Genomic DNA, 21,405 nt, shown 5'->3' on the forward strand with positions numbered 1-21,405 from the left:
CGTTCTGGCCCTATCTCACAATAGCTTTAATATCTCTTAACATGTAACTCCTATGACTGTTTCGTTTATTCCACATGAAATTAGACTCATTAAGGTTCATTTACATAATTTATTCACTATTTAATACCATTCCTAAAAAGTTTGGTGATTTTTCAAAACCACACCACTGCTGCTGCCAGCATCTGTTTTCAAAGTAACCATTACCTATTTCATGATTTCCACGATTCAAATGGCCCTTTTTGCACACATAGCACAAAGTGTGATTATGATTAACCATTCCAATGGCTAATCCTTTCAAACAATTTCTTACCCCATAATGATTATCTTACAAACTATTATAGAATCATACTAAAAACGTATATAAGCCATTTTCGCATGGCTATCCAAGCTTACACAAAACCGAAAGGTACATGACCTTCAACATTAGGGTAGTCCTATACATGCCATTTCAAAGTTCAACCAAAATTATACCAAAATGGAGGCTTTGATAGTGTAGATGACTTCGACTTTAATGATCCCGAATTCGATTGCTACCGAGCAAAATCTATAAAACAGAGAGCCAAAGCAACGGAGTAAGCATTTTTATGCTTAGTAAGTCTCAAGCAATAAAATCAGCTTTAACCAAAGCATTACATTCACATAGCCAAATGAATCATTTCATTAATGCACATTCACATAATCATACTTACTTCACCATCCCAACTCTTATGTTCATACACAAATAACGGCTTCGTTAAGGCCGATAACTCGTTCCATCATAGGAGCGAATATTCATATGCTCTTACTCCTAGCGCGCAAAGCACACACAACACATACCTTGTTATTGGGAAGTTTCACAAGTGCATTAGCTGAAAATTTTCCAGCAAGCTTATAAATTTCAAATCACATACCTTCGAAGTTTAACCGGATATAGCTACTCGTTCAAACGCCGGGACATAGCCGGTTATGGCAACCCGCACAAAGGCCTTGGGACTTAACCCGGATTTCACAATTTGCACAAATGCCTTGGTCTTAGCCGGATGTAGTCACTAGCACAATTGCCTTTGGTCTTAACCGGATGTAATTACCAGCATAAATGTCTTGGGACTTAGCCGGATATCATTCAATTGCTCATGCACACATATACATCAATAATCATTTCCCATTCATATTTCATTTTCGTTACTAAGGCTCAAACACAAACATATCACTAGCATAATCGCCTTTGAAACTTAGCCCGGGTATCATTCAAATACTCATACACACATAAATCAATAGTCATTACACATCAATTTTTCATTTCACATAACTCGAGTAGGGTCATTTCTTGAGGACTTACCTCGGATGTTGTCAAACGGCTTTGACGGCTATTCGATCACTTTTTCCTTCCCCTTATCCAATTGTGGCCCTCTAAGCTCTTGAGCTAATTCAAACAAATTCAATTTATTAAAGTCTCGCTTGCTAGCCTTGTCCGAATACACATATCATTGATTCAACATCACATAACTAAGCACTTTAGTCAATTTTCTTTAATTACGCACACATTCGGCCTTAGCTCACAACAAGGTAGCCGATTACCTAAGTCAAGAATAGGCATCATTAAGCTTGCCTCTAACCGAATGCATGCACAATAATTCCCCTCATGTGGCCGATTATGCTTAGTCATTCTTGCATAAAATCAAAAATAAATTGCAAGATTTTCACATCATATGTGTACTAGGCCGAATGTACATGCAAATTTCACAACATTCTTCAACAAACTTCTTCTTTAAACAACATATTCATCACTTTCTTCATAATCAAAATATCATGTGCAATCATATATACACATATAAGTGCAAGGCCGAATTTCAAGGTGTCCATAGCCATCCAAAACACAAATTTTAACTAACATGCAAGAAGCATGAACCATGCTCATGAATGCATCATGGCCGAATACATCACAATCATGCCCCTTTCAACTTCAATCATGGTTAAACAAAAAAAAACTCAATGTCTTACTTAAAATTGGTACAAAGAAGTTTCAAGAGTAGTCAATCCATCATTGCATGCATCATTAGCAAGCTTCACATTTAGCATGCAATGACTTTAACACAATAACAACTTTGGCCAAATGCCATTTCCATGGCATAACAAGGATTTGAACCATGGCTAACATGCACATCAAGTTAGCAACCAAAACATGCATGAAACTCCTAACACAACCTCATACATACCTTAATCTTGATGCAAATTTAGCCAAATCTCCTTCTAGATCTCTTCTAAACCAAGCATGAAGCAAAAATCCTATCTCCTCCCTTAGTATTTTCGGCCAAAAAGGAAAGAACAAGGATGAACAATTTTTTTCTTGTTTTTCTTTCACTTGCACGGCAATGGGGAAAGGATGAGCTATTTTTTGATTTTTTGTTTCTCATCCAACATCATTAATTATTTTATCATTTAATTCATCATGCATTAACAAAACATGTTTCAACATGTTTTCTTTGCCCATAAACCATGTCATGGCCGGCCACTAGCTTGATTTGGGGAAATTTAACATGCAAGTCCATAGTTTTGCATGCATGCTTTAATTAGTCATCACACATTTCCCTATCGTACTTTCACAGTTCACTACTAAGTCCCTTCTAGTGAAATTCACCTTTATAACACTAAATCAATCATCAAAAATGTCACACATGAGCACACACATATTATAGGCATCAAAATAAATTTTAAATTATTTTTATGCCTCGGTTTTGTGGTCCCTAAACCACATCCCGACTAGGGTCAATTTTGGGCTGTCACATATTGTGGCAGAGCCACTAGAACAGATATTTGTGGCATAGCCACCAGAAACAGATATTTGTGGCATAGCCACCAGAACGCTTCCTCCATCAATATAACCCATATCACATGCAACAGATATACATGTCATGGCATGCAACATACATAATCAAAATATCATGCATTTCGGTCAAAATTAACCCTAGGGGTATAACGGTCACTTTGCACTTAAGGGTATAATGGTAATTTTCATACTTAGGGGTATTTTAGTAAACTTACTATTTTAGGGTTTTCATGCATATTACAACCATTAACGTATTAACAGAAACACTTACCGAGCATTTTTACCGAATTGGGCCCGTTGGCCCATTAACCTGATTTTGGCCCGTTAAGCCTAAATATACTGAAGTGCACGAAATTACGCACTCTGCAATCTTACCACTTGAGATTACCAGGATTAACAAACCACTATCTCACGAGTGCTCGAACGCTCGCAAGTTCACAAAATGTCGGCTCTTTGGCATTTCGGCTTTTCGGCTTTTACCGATCTAGTCTATAAGTGGGTGTCGTTTACACGACTGTCAACGAAATCTTCCACGGTATCCTACAATCGATCACTATTCTATTAGTTTACAAATCGATGATAACCTTATGAAACAACTAGTTACCACATTCGGCCACAATAGGCATCCTTAACCACTTACCTTCGTCAATCCTCAACTACTAGATCTAGTATTTCCAAAGATCTTAACCTTCAACTACTCCTTGATTGATAGCCTTTAGTCTACCTTACTCATAACAGAACAATAAACAAAACCAATAACGCTTTAGTCTTAGTCGATAGCCACCCTATGTGAATAGGGGTTTCCGGCTTTTCTTATTTCCCGAAATAATGAACAAAGAGATGAGATATGAGCACTTACCAAAAATTCACTTGCCAGAAACATTCCTAAGTACCTTCCTATTCCCGATCTGATGTAGATCAAATCCCCAAAATACGAGTAGAGAACAGTTCTAATGATTCAGCTTCTAGAACCGATTCTGAAGTATGCTTAATTCAGTTTAAGAAGAAAATAGAAGAGTAATAGGCTATCTTTAATCAAGAGAAAAGATGAGTAAAAAGATAAGAGAAGAGTAGAAGAAGATAGGTTCGGTTCTTAATGAAGAAGAGATGAACAAGAAGGAAACAACTCATAAAAGCCCAAAATTAAAAGAACAATTTCGACACAATTCCTTCCTGACTTAAATTCCATGTTTTGTTCCTTAATTCTTGGCCAAATTCAATGTTTGAATTTCATTCAAACTCCTAACCGATCAGCTGCCTTATCCACCGCTTCGTCATGCTGCTAAGAAGAGTTTCGGTCCAACTCTACTACTCACCCTCACGCATGCAGCAAAAAGAGAGTCCTTCGCGTGCACCGCAGCTCGAACCTGGGTCCTCCAGGCACACCCCCATGTTGGTAGCCACTGGAACGCACCCTTGTTTTTGATATAATACTGCCACAATAATTTATAACCCTTACCTGCTTCAATTCTGGCCCGCTTTAAAAATAAAACAGAATTCGCCTGCGCAAGGACTCGAATCTGCACCCACTCCGCGTGCCCAATACGCTGCTGCCACTGCGCCACGAGCACTCCTTGTGCTAGATTAGGCTCGCAACTCCTCCTAACCCCTATTTTAACCGCAACCTGAATACTAAAAATAACAACCATTTGCGCGCGCCATGCCTTGAACCCAGGCACCTCCCACGCCCTCCTAGCGTGCTTAGCCGCCGGGCAGGTGCTTGTTTGTGCTAAAACTCAGCCTAATTTATTAATAAGGCCTATTGTCCAGATTCCCTAAGGTAGCATAAATATTTTTTTTTTCTCTAGAGTCTTGAATGGAACCCAAACCTTTCCCACACTATAAATCCATCGTAATTCACTTAGATCCTACACTAAATAATTAATAACAATATTGATAACAATTTCCCGTAAAAAGTTAAACATCAATAATTCTATCTCGGGCCATCTTCTACCCAAACTCGGACTCCAAACCCAATATTTCTAGGGACAATTTTTAGGGCGTTACAACTTTACCCCCTTAAAAAAAATTTTGTCCTCGAAATTTTCCATCTAGCTATCAGTTGTCTAATACCGACTACTGCGCTATGCTGCCACTGCACACTCTGATTAAAAATAATTCTTAGTACGACCCAGAACATCTAATTACCAAAGTAAAGAAACATTTATCAAGCACGCATACAACTCGTAACACACACTTAAATAGGATAAGCTTGGCAGTCCTGAGCTCAATGCTCCTTGGACCCACATCTAAATCATGCTCCTGTCTCCCTATGGCATTCACCCGGATGACGTTCGTTGCAGTTCTTGTAGGTTGGAAAGTTTGGTCGTGTCTTAACATGTTTCACAGAATAAGGCTCGGTCGTCTGAGAACTAGAGTCCTTCCTCTTCTTGCACTTCAAGCACCCTGCTTGAAGCATTTCCCTAATTTACTTAACCTTGGTCTCTAACACCTCTTCTACCACTTTCCTTACTATCTCGGCCAATGCCTCGGTACCAAGCTCCGAGTTACTACTACCCAAAGTTGGCAGACTTTGCTTACCTTCAGAATCCATATCAATACTGTACATTACCGGTATACATATCAAATAACTACTAAGGCCTCGATTCAATAATTTTAGTACTTATTCATAGGTTTTATGCTAAGATAGTATTTTAAAGTTTCTATTTTCACAGAATCATAGCCTAGCTACAGTCTCAGTATTTTAGGGTTTTTAGTATTGCCCTAGCTATAGTGTTATGATATGGTCTCGGTTCTATCTATAGTAATATCTTAATACAGTGTAGTATGAGTAACAGAAATACTTTAAGACTTGGGCCAGAGATTCGGTGTGCCACCTTTTCAGAATCCAAATTTTAGAAAACCGGATTCGCAATCTTTGAAATCTTTAATTGTAGAAAGAAAATTTTTTGTTTGTTTGTTTTTTTAGACCCATTCCATAGCCGAGTTGTTGCAATCTGGCTCTGATACCACTAAATGTAACACCCCAAACTTGGCCCAGACGGTACGGCCAAGTCTGATGTGTCACATTGACTTACGGTTGATTGTGTTCTTTGTTTATGGTAATCAGGGTGATTTTGTAAAACAATGGTTAATTTTTGACTAAGGAAAAGAAAACACTAATTAATTAAGTCTTTAGGTTATCCATTTGTTACGCTCATTGTGTTTGAAATCATTTATTAATTTTTGAACAAAAACCCACACTGCCTAAATTTAACAGTTTAAATCGAGTATAAATAAAACAAGTAATAAAACCATAAAATTTACGAGCGACCTTATTACAACTTAAAACCCAAACCAAATAAAGTAAGTAAATGCTGATCAAAAAACATGAAGAAAACCGAATTTGCAGAACATGTGGCCACTCCGAATCCCTTACAGCTCCAAGTCCACTATGGTTGAGGATTTCCTGCATGGATGAAATTAAGGGGTGAGTTTGGAAAACTCAGTGTGTAAAACAACCCAACCATAGTCCAAATCAGATCAAACCACAGAAATAGATTGAGTTTGTAACACCCCTTACCCGTATCCGTCGCCGGAGCAGGGTACGAGGTATTAACAAATTATAGTATATACTATTAAATAAAACCCAACAAAAAATATGGCGTGCAATTTGATCATGGATCATTATAACATATGCCATTAACAATACAAACCAATTTCAAAGGCTTCGTACAAAATGATTAGTTTGATACTATAAGTAGTAATTTAAACCTAGACAATTATGACACGTAACAAAATAACTAAGTCTGCTATACATACCATATTTCAAAATGTTGAGTTCAGATACCAAGAGTATTGATAGTGCGGGCGAATCTTCTACGACTCTAACTCCTGTGCTAGCTGGATGACACTATAAGACAAAGGAGAGAAAAGAAAGTAAGCTTATAGCTTAGTAAGTAAGTATATAAATAACAAATAAGCAATCTAATATGTTTACAACATAACTCAATTATATCATATTTTAAATTTTACTGTTTACTCCAATTTGATCAAGCTGTCCCTCCTGCGTCATGATCACTAAATAAATCATAACTCGAGTTACGAAACTCAAAATTCAAGTCCGTAAAATTTCCCTGAATCTAGACTCATAAAAATTCTTACTAATGTTTTTCTAGAATTTTTGGTTCAGCCAATTAGTACAGTTTATTAGTTAAAGTTTCCCCTGTTACACAGCTCAATTGATCTGACCTCTGTTCACTACGAATTGAATTTCTCTCAGTACACAATTCAAATAACCATGAAACCTATTTCATTTAAAACTAGAATCAATAAGGAATTTATTCATATAAACTATATTTCTTAATTTGTTTTATACAAGTTTTAATGATTTTTCAAAGTTGGAACAGGGGATCACATAGTCATCCTGAGCAAGTCACACACAATTGTAAACATCTCAAAATATAGAATTCTTTTGCTTGATCTGTTTCTTTTATATGAAAATAGACTCATTAAGCTTTAATTTCACATCTTATTCAATCTCTAATTAAATTCCTTCTATTTGTGATGAATTTGCAAAATCACGTCACTGCTACTGTCCAAAACAGTTCTAATGCTAATTTCACTCTTTCACACATTCTTTATACTAACCTCATTTTAACTTACATATATATATACCACAAATCATTTTCACCATATTTCATACATCACAAGTGTAGGTCCATGACTACAATGTCACCACAAAACCATCCCGTTGAACAATTCGGATTAATCCTCGATACTTGATGGTTTCAACACACAGCCCCACCATCATATTTCATTTAAATCGGCTCTCTTGTACACATGGTGAACACTTAGTACCACTCATGCGACCTAGCCGATTTGTCTCGTAGCTCTGTTGTCTACATGGTGTCCTTCACTTGGAATCACGCATGCGACCTAGCTACATTTATCTCTCACGTAGCTCTCTTGTCTACATGGGATACATCCCGTATCACACATGTGACCTAGCTACTACATAGTATCTCGTAGCTTTCTTGTACACATGATGTGCACTCGGCACCATACATGTGACCTAGCTACGCTCCCTCTATTTTATTCAATCTTTCCGAATGTTCAACCGGGATCTCTCTCTTTATTACTTATTTCTATTCTTCCAATAGTCGATTTATACTTCAACATCAGCTAGTATATATATTTAATAGGCTGAAATATAAGAATGTAAATGAAATTAATGTATTATTTACATACAAACTTACCTCGGTGCAAAATATGACAATTTTGCAATTTAGTCCAAAACTTTCTCCTTCCCCCGTTCGAGGGCGATTCCACGCCTTTCTTGATCTATAACAACATATTTAGCTCATTTAACACTCGAACTATTTATTTTAATCCAAAAAATCACATTATACAAAAATTACATTTTTGCCCCCTAACTTTTACAAAATTATGATTTTTCCCCAAAGCTCGAAAATTTAATTTCAGCCTCTATTCTTATGTTTAATGACCTACTGATCATTTTTCTCTTCTATGGCAACATCAAATTCTCACTCTAACACATAGTTATGAACAATAGGTATTTTTATCGATTATGCCATTTTGCTCGTTTTCGTTAAAAATTGCTTAGAAAAGATCGTTCTCCTAACTTCAAACATTCATATTCTACCATCAAACAACAAAATACATGCCTATCATTCATGGGTAAATTTTTAAACATAAACCCTAACTCAAAATAATGGTAGAAATAAGTAAACCGAGCTACGAGGATTTCAAAAATGTGAAGAACATTAAAAACGGGGCTTGAAATCACTTACTATGAAGCTTGAAAGTTGAAGAAACCCTAGCTATGAAGGAGAGCAATTTTCAGCAGCAACTAATGAAGATGATAACCAATTTTGTGTTATTTTCCCATTTTATTTCATTTAATATAGAAATGACCAAAATGCCCTTACTACTAAACTTTCAAAAAAATTCCCTCCATGTCCAACTTTTGGCCATAACTTAAGAATAGGTCAAATTGCTATTTAAGACCTCCTAGTTAATATCCCAAAGCAATTTCATACTAAAAACTTCTAAAACACGAGTTTTACAATTTATTCGATTTAGTCCCTAATCTCAACTTAAGTGCGCAATGCACAGAATTTCATCACGAAATTTTCACGAAATCATGAAATCATATCATAAACCCCAAAATAATTATAAAACAATAATTTCTATCTCGAATTTTTGGTCACAAAACCACTATTCTGATTAGGCCCTAATTCGGGTTGTCACAGAGTTGGGCCTTAGCCCTATACAGAATTCAAAATGAAGCCCATACGCCCATAACAGATACAGAACAGATATATCATGTATGTAGAAAACCCAACCCATATCTATCCGTATACACCCCCGTACCAACCTTACACTATGTGGGGAGACAACTCGACCCACCCATCCGCTACACATTACGTAATTTGCAAGCATGGTGCTGAATAGATATTGTGAAAGAGTCACCAGATACAGATATTGTGTCGGAGCCACCAGAACAGATATTTGTGGCATAGCCACCAGAAACAGATATTTGTGGCATAGCCACCAGAACGCTTCCTTTATCAATATAACCCATATCCCATGCAACAGATATACATGTCATGGCATACAACATACAGAATCAGAATATCATGCATTCTAGTCAAAATTAACCCTAGGGGTATAACGGTCACTTTGCACCTAGAGGTATAATGGTAATTTTCATACTTAGGGGTATTTTAGTAAATTTACTATTTCAGGGTTTTCATGCATATTACAGCCATTAACGTATTAACAGAAACACTTACCGAGCGTTTTTACCGAATTGGACCTGTTGGCCCATTAACCCAATTTCGGCCCGTTAAGCCCAACTGTGACAGCCCTAAAGTGACCCTAGTCGAAAAGCAATTTCGGGACCGCTAAACCGAGTCACCAAATTATTTGGATGTGATATTTATGGTATAAAATATGTGAATATGAATGTGCGAAAATCTTAAGCTTCGATTTAGTAAATTGCATGTGAATTTAGTCAAAAGGACTTGTGTGACACTTTTGAAATGTGATAGGCTAATCTACAAGGATCTAATAGTGCATTGTAAACAAAAAGGAGGACTTGCATGTCAAATTCCCCCTTTTTAATTGCTAGTGGCTGGCCATGACAAAGGATGATGGGCAAAACATGTCATAGACATGTTTTGTTGGTGCATCATGGGTGGAAAAATAAATTAAAGAGCATGGGCAAAGAAAGAAAAAAATTGGTCTCATCCATGCTCCCCCTCCCTTGCCATGAATGGAAAAAAGAAAACAAAAAAAAAAAATGTTCATCCTTTGATTCATCTTTTGGCGAAAATTTGAAGGAAAAAGGAAGAAGGGATTGAAGCATTCGGCTATCCTAGGTCACTATTAAGGTAAGTTTGATGTTTTGCCATGAGATTCATGTATATTTTAGTAGTTAGCTTGAGTTCTAACTAGCCATGGTTCCAATCCTTACTATGTCATGGAGATGATATTCGCTAAGGTAAGATTGTGTTGATATCATTTGCATGCTAAAAGTGAAGCTTTGTAATGGTGCATGTGATGGTGTATTGATGATGAATGTGTTATGGAAAGAAATCGGTCTTCCTAAGAATATATTTGTGAATGTTTATATTAGTAATAGCCGAAATTAAAGAGGTTTGATGTCTTGAACAAATGTTGATTATATGATTCAAATGAGATATGTTAATGATGAAGTATAATCGGCCATGGAGGTAGCTCATTTTGGAAGTGTGATTGTGGTATATTTTCTTTGTGATTGATTATAAAAAATTTGGCTTAAGTGAGGTAATTGGTAAAAGATGTGTTTATGATGTAATACATATGTTCTCATAAGCTAAGTTATGTATATGTGATATCTTGCATATTGGTTGTTGTGGTAAGGTTTGAGATATTGACGTATGAATATGTTTTGTTTGTGGTTCGCAACTAATGGTTAAGTTGTTAAGTTACATGCTTGAGTAGTAAATATGTTAAGAATGGTTCTAAAATGTATATGGATGCCGTGTGATGGTGTTTGATTGGGAAGTAAATTGTTTGATTTAGCTCAAGAGCCTAGAGGATCAAAGTCGGATAAGGGAAAAGAGGAAGTAAACGAATAGCCGTGGATATCTAGTCGTCGACCACTTTCGAGGTAAGTTTTAAGCGATAAATCGTTGAGTAAATTCAATCATAATAGGGCATAATGAGTTGATTTGATAAGATATGATGTGGCCATGATATGTCTTAAACCCAAATGGTAAGTTCATAAGTGTTTGGACTTGGAAATTTAAGAGCAAATTGTAATAAATTGCTTGGACAGCAGCAGTAAGGTGATTTTAGAAAATCACTATAAATTGTTGGTGTGGAATTATAGGCTGAATAAAATATGTAATCAAAGCTTAGTTGGTCTAGTTTCTTATAAAAGAGACTGTGGAAGCAAAGAAATTTCCTATAAAGAGATATTTAATGTTGTGCCGGACAGTGTCGGAATGACTCCGAAATCCCCTGTTCTGTTTTTGGAAAATCATTATAATTCGTACAAAAATGGTTATGAGATAAGATTTATATGCTTAGACTCCTTAATGAGTCTAGTTTCAAATGGAGTCAAATAGAACACATTATGAATTCTGTACAATGAAAAATTTGATTCGTAATGAAGAGTGGTCAGATTAGTCAAACAGTGAAACAGGAGAAACTTTAAGAAAAATCTGGTATTGATTGGCCAAACCTAAAATTCTGAAAATTTTATGGGTGGAATATAAATGAGTCTACATTCGGGGAAAATTAACGGCAATTGATTTTGAGTTTTGTAGCTCCAGTTATAAACAACTTAGTGACTGTTGGTCAGAAAAACTGCTTGTAGTGAATATGTGATTTTGTTGTAAACTTTAATGAAACTATTTGAGTTGCTTATAAGCTATTGCTGAAATTGATGTACAAGAAAAATATGAAATATGTATGATATACATATATGTGTGATAAGGCCGAATGGCCAATGCGATGAATGTGAAAGTGTATGTATATGTGATAAGGCCTAATGGCCGATGGGATGAATGTGAAAGTGTATGTATATGTGATGAGGCCTAATGGCCGATGTGGTGAATGTGAAAGTGTATGTATATGTGATGAGGCCTAATGGCCGATGTGGTGAATGTGAAAGTGTATGTATATGTGATAAGGCCTAATGGCCGATGTGGTGAATGTGAAAGTGTATGTATATGTGATAAGGCCTAATGGCTAATGTAAAATATATGTGTGATATGCATATGTGGTAAAGCCGAATGGCTAATGTGAATGTTGTAACATGTGATTAAATGTACATGAAACTTGGAATATGTTCCGGGTGAGACCGATGACTACGTGTGGAGATTATGTCCGGGTAAGACTTCTTTTATAAGAATTGCTTATAAAAAATACGCAATGCGAAAGGTTAAACAGGTATGTACTCCAAGCTTATATGTGAGCTTGATTTAAACTAAACCATAAGGTAGTTATGTGATGTATACGAGAGCAATCTATGAGACTATTCCTATGATTATGATGAGATGTGCATATTTGGATAAAGGGGGTGGTATGCCCGAAGGAAGAGTGAAATAAAAATACGAACAACTATGTTATAACTTGATTGTTATCTGTTGACACTTGCTTGAAACTTACTAAGCATTGTAATGCTTACTCCGTACTTTGTTTCCACTGTTTTATAGATCTCATTTGGAAGCTACAGGCTCGGGGATCGTCCAAGAACTAGTCACACTATCACTATCCACTGTTTGGTACTGCTATGTTTTGGAATATCTTATGGCATGTATAGAATAGACTAGTAGTGAGAGGATATCTTGGTTAATGTATAGGACTACCCTTTTGGTGTAGGTCATGTACCCTTCGGTTTTGTGTAAATTTGGATAGCCATGCGAAAATGGCTTAGATATACTTTGATCATAGCATTATAATTGTTGTATGTTGTTTGTCAAGAGGTATGGAAATGTTGGTAACATTTAGCCATGGGAATGGTCATTCATGATCACTTTTGGTATATGTATGACAAACTCTAGTTGATCCATGGAGGATCATGAAATAGGTAAAGTTTACCTTAAAAATAGATGCTGGTAGTAGCAGTGACGTGAATGTAAAAAATCACTAAAAATAGTAGAAAGGGAATTAAATAGTGAATAAATTATGTAGTCGAACCTTGATGAATCTATTTTCGTAGGAAAGTAACGAAACAATCATATGAACAGTATGTTAAGAGATATTTAAGTTTTCGTGAGACAGGGCCAGAACGGTTTCTGGATTCCCTGTTCCGACTTTGGAAATTCATTGTAAATTATCCAGAGATAATTAGGAGTCATTCCATATATGTATAGATTCCTCTTGAGTCTAGTTTCTATAGAAACAAACAGCATCAGTATTGAAGCCCTGTACAGGGAGATATCCAATTCGTAACGCACGAAGGTCAGTGTTGTCGATCCCTGCAACAGGGGAGAATTTAACTAATAAACTGTACTAATTGGCCTGACCAATAATTCTAGAAAAAAATTTGTAGATGCATATATGAGTCTAGTTTCAGGGAAAAATTACGAAACTGGTTTTCGAGTTTTGGAACTCAAGATATGATTTTTAAAGTGATAGTGACGCAGTTAGCTAATTGCCTGGAAAATTTTTAAAATGGACTGTGAAAGTGAATGGTTTAAGCCGTTAACCCCTCGTGTCTGATTCCGGCAGCGGACTCGGGTACGGGGTGTTACACCAACTATACCGGAGTGCACAAATTTGCGCACTCTACAATCTTACCGCTTGAGATTACCAGGATTAACAAACAACAATCTCACGAGCACTCGCACGCTCGCAAGTTTACAAAATGCCGGCTCTTTGGCATTTCGGCTTTTCGACTTTTGCTAATCTAGTTTATAAGTGGGTGTCTATAAGTGGGTGTCGTTTACACACCTGCTTGCGACGAATGTCAACGAAATCTTCCATAGTATCCTACAATCGATCACTATGCTATTAGTTTACAAATCGATGATAACCTTACGAAACAACTACTTACCACATTCGGCCACAATAGGCATCCTTAACCACTTTCCTTTGTCAATCCTCAACTACTAGATCTAGTCTTTCCAAAGATCTTAACCTCCAACTGCTCCTTGATTGACAGCCTTTAGTCCTCCTTACTCATAACAGAATAATAAACAAAACCAATAACCCTTTAGTCTTAGTCGATAGCCACCCTATGTGAATAGGGGTTTCCCGCTTTTCTTATTTCCCGAAATAATGAATAGAGAGATGAGATCTGAGCACTTACCGAAGATTCACTTGCCAGAAACATTCCCAAGTACCTTCCTATTCCCGATCTGATGTAGATCAAATCCCCAAAATACGAGTAGAGAACAGATCTAATGATTCAACTTCTAAAACCTATTCTGAGGTATGCTTAATTTGGTTTAAGAAGAAAATAGAAGAATGGGTTACCAAAATAGAAGAGATTATCGGCAGATGAGAGGTTAAGGTTCAGCTTTAATATAAGAGAGATGAAAAGAAGTTTTATGAAAAAGAGGAAGTAATCGGTAATGGATGAGAGAGTTGAGGGTTTTTGGCTCTTGAAAGATTGGAATAAAGAGGGTAAAAGATTCGGCCAAGAGGAACAACCGACTTCTAAGGAAATTTGGGTTTCGGCTTTTATGGGTAATAGGCTATCTTTAATCTAGAGAAAAGATGAGTAAAAAGAGAAGAGAAGAGTAGAAGAAGATAGGTTCAGTTCTTGATGAAGAAGAGATGAACAAGAAGGAAACAACTCATAAAAGCCCAAAATTAAAAGAACGGTTTCGGTACAATTCCTTCCTGACTTAAATTCCATGTTTTGCTCCTTAATTCTTGGCCAAATTCAATGTTTGAATTTCATTCAAACTCCTAACAAATCAGTAGCCTTATCCACCACTTCATCATGCTGCTAAAAAGAGTTTCGGTCCAATTCTACTCCTTACCCTCATGCATGGAGCAAAAACAGAGTCCTTCGCGCGCACCGCAGCTCGAACCTAGGTCCTTCAGGCACACACCTACGCTGCTGGCCACTGGGATGCAACCTTGTTTCCGATATAATACTGCCACAATAATTTATAATCCTTACCTGCTTTAGTTCTGGCCTACTATAAAAATAAAACAGAATTTGCCTGCGTAAGGAATCGAACCTGCGCCCACTCCGTCTGCCCAACACGCTACTGCCACTGCGCCACGGGCACTCCTTGTGCTGGATAAGGCTCGTAACTCCTCTTAACCCTTATTTTAACCGCAACCTGAATACTAAAAAAAACAACCATTTGCAGGCATCGTGCCTTGACCCCAGACACCTCCCATGCCCTCCTAGCGTGCTTAGCCACCGGGCCAGGTGCTTGTTTGTGCTAAAACTCAGCCCAATTTATTAATAAGGCTTACTGCCCAGATTCTCTAAGATAGTATAAATTATTTTTTTTTTCGCTAGAGTCTTAAATCAAACCCAAGCCTTTTCCCACACTATAAATCCATCGTAATTCACTTAGATCCTACACTAAATAATCAATAACAATTTTGATAATAATTTCCCGTAAAAAGTTAAAACATCAATAATTCTATCTCGGGCCATCTTCTACCCGAACTCGGACTCCAAACCCAATATTTCTAGGCCTAATTTTTGGGGCGTTACAGTCAATGATAGACCAGATACAAAATCCATTGTGACTCTGTCCCACTTCCACTCAAGTATCATGATTGGTTGAAGCAACCTAGAAGGTACATGATGCTCGGCTTTTATTTACTGACAGACTAAACATTTCGAAACAAAGTCAGAAATATCTCGTTTCATACCTTGCCACCAATAAAGCTATTTTAGATCATTATACATTTTCGTACTCCCCGGGTGAACAAATAACCATCTGTTATGAGCTTCATTCAAAATCATCTGAATGAACTCTGGATTTCTCAGAACAGAAATTCTATCTCAGAATCTCATACAATCATCTTTATCAACTCTGAATTCTGAATCAGACTCTATATTACACTGAGCTCATTTAGCTAAAATCTCATTATCAATCTTCTGAGCTTCGATAATCTACTGTAAGAACAAAGATCTTGCTTTCAATTCAGCTAAAACTAAAACATCATTGAACAAAACCAAATGAGCATTCATCGCATGCAAAGTAAACAATGACTTTCGACTCAGGCATCAGCAACAACATTTGCTTTTCCCGGATGATAATCTATCACAAGTTCATAGTCTTTAAGCAATTCAAGCCACATTCTCCGTTGTAGATCCAAATCTTTCTGAGTCATCAGATACTTCAAACTCTTATGATCAGAATATACGTGACATCTTTCACTGAACAGTAATGATGTCAAATCTTTAAAGCAAACACAATTGCAGCTAACTTAAGATCGTGTGTCAGATAGCATAAGCAATGACTTTGCCTTCTTGCATCAAAACACATCTCTATTTGATCAACGAAGCATCACTGTAAACCACTAATTCTTTACCCGATTCGGGTTGTACCAATACCGGAGCTTCAGTCAACAAAGTTTTCAACTGATTAAAACTGTTCTGACACTTTTCAGACCATTCAAACTTCACATCTTTCTGAAGTAGCTTTATTAACAGAGTTGCAATCATAGAAAAGCCTTTCACGAACCTTCTGTAATAACCAAAAAGTCCCAAAAAACTACGGACTTCAGAGACATTCCTCGGAGGTTTCCAATCCAGAATAGCTGAAATCTTGCTCGGATCAACTAAAATACCAGATGTTGATACAATATGACCCAGAAAACCAACTTCTCGCAACTAGAATTCACATTTACTGAACTTTTCATATAACTGTTTATCTCGTAGAATCTGTAGCACTAATCTCAGATGCTCGGCATGTTCAGATTCATCACATGAATAAATCAATATGTCATCAACGAATACAACCTCAAATTGATCTAGGTACGGTTTGAAAATTTTAATCATCAAATCCATAAAGATAGCAGGTGCGTTAGTTAATCCAAAAGGCATAACTAAGAATTCATAGTGGCCATACCTCGTTCTGAAAGTAGATTTCGGAATGTCTGAATCTTTCATTTGCAAATAATAATAGCCTGATCTGAAATCTATCTTCGAAAGCACAGATGCTCCTTTCAATTGATCAAACAGATCGTCAATTCGGTGTAGAGGATACTTATTCTTAATAATCACTTTGTTCAACTGACGATAATCGATACACATTCTCATCGTACCATTTTTCTTTTTCACGAATAGAACCGGAGAAACTCGGTCTAGCAACCCCTCTATCGGTTAATTCTTGCAACTGAGATTTTAATTCTTTTAATTCGATCGGAGCCATTCTATACTGAGCTATCGAAATCGGAGTAGTACCAGGTAACAATTTAATGCCAAATTCAACTTCTCTAACCAGAGGTAAACCGAGAAGTTCTTCAGGAAACACATCAGGGAACTCACAGACAAGAGGCAAAGATTCAACTTTCTTTTCTGACATTCTCGAATCAATCACACAAGCAAAATAGGCTTCAGAACCCTTTCTCACAATATTCAAAGCTTTCATCGAAGATATTATAGCAAGTAATCCATTCAAATCACCATATTCAATCCTGACTATTTCATCACTCTTGCATCTCAAATCAATAGTTTTTCATTTTCATTTCACAACAGTATCATGCAAAGTTAACCAATCCATAACCAGAATTATATCAAATTCATCGAAAGGTAACAGCATCAGATTAGCCAGAAAACAAATGTCTCGAAACATTAATGGACAATTCTTGCAGACTTTATCAACCAAAACACATCTGCCTAGGGAGTTCGAAACTCTAATTACAAATTCAATAGACTCTACAAGAAAAGTCTTACTGTTCACTAAGTTCATGCATATATACGAATGTGTTGATCTAAGATCTATCAAAGCAAACACAGAAGTATCATAAAGAGTAAATATAGTCGTAATCACATCTGGTGACGAAGCTTCCTCATGAGCTCGAATAGCATAGGCTCTGGCAGGTGCACGAGCCTCAGATCTAACAGTTGTATCTGTTGTCCCTCTCTGACTTCCACTTACATTTTTCGTATTTCTGGGAGGTCTACCACGAGAAGCATTGCCACTTGGTCTTGAATTTTGCACACTTTCCTGTTCGACAGCTTTAGGGCAATCACGGATAAAATGGTCTAACGATCCACATCTGAAACAAGCCCGATCATACAATCTACAATTATCGGGATGTCTTTTACCATAATGCTTGCACTTAGGGCGATCAAATTTAGCATTTTTGACACTATCAGCGGATGTAGCTAGAGCTTTGAAGTTCAACTGTGATCTAGTACGATCTCTATTCAAATGCCCCACATTAGCCTTTGAAATGCTATAATCATCTCTGAATTTCTTTGATGCAAACTGAAATGATTTGCCCGATGATCTCTTTCGCACATCTCTAGCTTCAAAATCAGCTTTTCTTTTTTTTTTTTCCTAGATCTTCAGCTTTACATGCTCGTTAAACAAGTACAACGAATTCTTTAATTTCAAGAATCCCAACTAGCAAACAGATATCCTCGTTGAAACCATCTTCAAATCTTTTACACATTATTACTTCCGTAGATACACATTCACGAACATACTGACTCAGTCTTACAAATTCTCACTCATATTCTGTGACAGACATACAGCCTTGTTTAAGCTTGAGAGACTCTTACTTTTTTCGAAATTCAGCTTGAAAGAAATCCCAGGCAACCCGCTCACTTAATACAACGAATATTAAAGTTTTCCACCAATGGTATGTCGTATCTCTCAAAAGTGAAATGGCACATTTTATGCATTCTTCAGGATTCAAAGATAATTCATCAAATATCTTATCGTGTTCTCTAACCAGAACTCGACCCTTTTTAGCATCATCATTTGTTGTAGCTTGGAACTCTTCGGCCCCATTGTAACACCCCTAACTCGTGACCGTCGCCGGTGTCGGACACGAGGGGTTAACGGCCAAATCCTCTCAAGGTACCAACCAATTTGACATTTCCAGTCAGGCTGGAAAACTGCGTCACTGTCGGCTTAAAAATCATATCTCGAGTTTCAAAACTCAGAAACTGGTTTTGTAAATTTTCCCTGAATTTAGACTCACATACCCATCCATGGATTTATTTCTAGAATTTTTGGTTGGGCCAATTGGTACAGTTTATTAGTTAAAGTCACCCATGTTACAGGGATCGACTGCTCTGACCTTCGCGCGTTACAACTTGAATATCTCTCTGTACAGGGCTTTAATACTGGTGCCGTTTGTTTCTGATGAAACTAGACTCAAAATGGAATCTGTACATATAAGGCATGACTCCTAATTCTTTCTGGATAATTTATGGTAAATTTTCAAAGTCGCGACAGGGGACCCAGAAACCGTTCTGGCCCTGTCTCACGAGAACTTTAATATTTCTCAGTATACTGCTCATATGGTCGTTTCGTTTCGTCCATATAAAAATAGATTCATCAAGGTTCAATTTCATAATTTACTCACTATTTAATTCTACTTCTACTATTTTTAGTGATTTTTCAATCTCATATCACTGCTGCTGTCCGCAACAGTTACTGCAGTAGACTATGCCAATTTCATGAATCTTTCCTTGGCCTTAATCATCCATCATACATGACACAAATTATGGCCACCTTATCAAAATCAGAGTTTCTAAAACTCGTGGCTATAGGTTCTAGCATCCCACTCGACGACCCCATAGGCCATTTTCACATGGCTTAAAGTTTACAACCCACAATTCGACAAAATATAATAGCCTATACATGCCAAATGTTCTTCAACAACGAAAACAATACCACAAGATTTCAGCGGTGTGATGACTTCAACGACGGTCCCGATCACGCAAACAATAAGAGTCCGAGAGACCTAAAATGGGTGACAAGAAAAACACCGAGTGAGTTTACAACTCAGTAAGTCATAAGCATTCATCAATCCATTGATAAAGTTACTACAACATGTACAACAAACGAGGCTAGGTACTCATCCATATCGAATCTATACCATAATACCTCGGACCTTTCAGTCCAATCTGCACCAAATCATACATCCACATTTCATATTCTACACAACAAGATAATCAAGCATTTTTACACATTAACTCATTTTCCAGCACAACCATACAATTTCAATCATCACATAGATTTAAGGCTTACCAAATTCAATCCCCAAGCATGAACGAATTCTCTATTCGTCATGAGCTCGAGGTACTTACCCGATCCGCTGTCCATACTCAATTCAATGGAGACACACCCTCCATATATATAGCGTACGCACACACAGTGCTTACTACTCGATTTCGCACACTTAGTGCCACGCAAATTTAAGCCCGCACACATAGTGCCATACCCTTCGAGCTCACACACCCAGTGCCGTATTTTTCCAGCATGCACACTTAGTGCCATATATTTCCAGCACGCACACTTAGTGCCATATATTTCCAGCACGCACACTTAGTGCCATATATTTCCAGCACGCACACTTAGTGCCAATCTCGCCACCATACACACGTATTGCTCCAGACACATAGTGCCGAAAGCAAACTTTCTACACATTCCACTATTTCTTTTACATTCAACAATTATCCTCATTCCATACACATACAATTTCATTTATACATATATAGCATTCCATTAAACACAATTGCATAGATTTTCCAATCATTTAAGCAATATCAAACATATGTGCTTAATGACTTACCTTGTTTGGGGTAGAACGGTTCCAAATCGGCTACTCGCTTGCTTTCTCCTTTCCTTTGTCCAATCTAGTTCCCTTTGCTCTTGAGCTAAATCAAACAATTTACCTCTCCATCAAACACAAACATACGGCATTCACATGCATTATTATGGTTATTGCCGAATACTTAACACAACTAAGCTGAAAATTTACTCAATCTCATCTTAATTTATTGCTACTTATTTATCAAAGTTTCCAATACAAGGTATTTAACACCTATGCCCATTTATACCCCATATGGCGAATGCTTCATTCCTTACCCAATTAACCATCCAACAATTTTTTCAGCCTCATTACCACCCTTTTCATGTCTAATTGTTTAAATACTCTCAAGCTCATTCACAAGTACTATTATACTTCTCATTAAGAATTAATCATTTTGCAACATAAATTCTATAGCATGGCCGAATACTCATGCACACACACACATAACAACAAGAACTCAATGGCACAAAATTTCCTTTTGTTAAACATTCGAACTCACTCATCTCCATGCTTTCATCACAACAACATTAAAACACTCACCAAGGAAGACAACATGCATGGCCGAATGTTCTAGTCACCTCAAAATCACAATTTCTAACATGGGTCACCTTATTTATGGCTTAGAAACCACATGGTTGCTCTCTTTTCTCCCTTAGAATCGGCCAAGAAGAATCAAGAACAAGGACTTGTTTCTTTCACCCATTTCTAATTATTCCTTACATCATAAAGGCAACAACCATCTCCTTAAACATCCTCCATGGCCGAACACTTGTATTACTACCACCTTCAAATTTTTTTTGACATGAGCAAGTAAAGGACTTAGTAACTAGCTTCATACATGCAAAGATTTCAAAGACTAACATGGATTCCATACCTTAGTTAAA

General features: G+C 36.9%; 1 long non-coding RNA gene across 1 annotated transcript; it reads right to left on the minus strand.

Annotated features, from left to right (window-relative positions):
• Positions 1-302: 302 nt before the first annotated feature.
• LOC128291627 (uncharacterized) lies at positions 303-1,411 on the minus strand. The gene is made up of 2 exons (XR_008281431.1): positions 1,319-1,411; positions 303-544 (listed from the first exon to the last, which is right to left on the minus strand). It is a non-coding gene; the product is annotated as an uncharacterized LOC128291627 (long non-coding RNA).
• Positions 1,412-21,405: the final 19,994 nt, after the last annotated feature.

The sequence above is a fragment of the Gossypium arboreum genome, chromosome 4 (genome assembly GCF_025698485.1).
Source record: "Gossypium arboreum isolate Shixiya-1 chromosome 4, ASM2569848v2, whole genome shotgun sequence".
In the NCBI taxonomy this organism is placed as follows: domain Eukaryota; kingdom Viridiplantae; phylum Streptophyta; class Magnoliopsida; order Malvales; family Malvaceae; genus Gossypium; species Gossypium arboreum.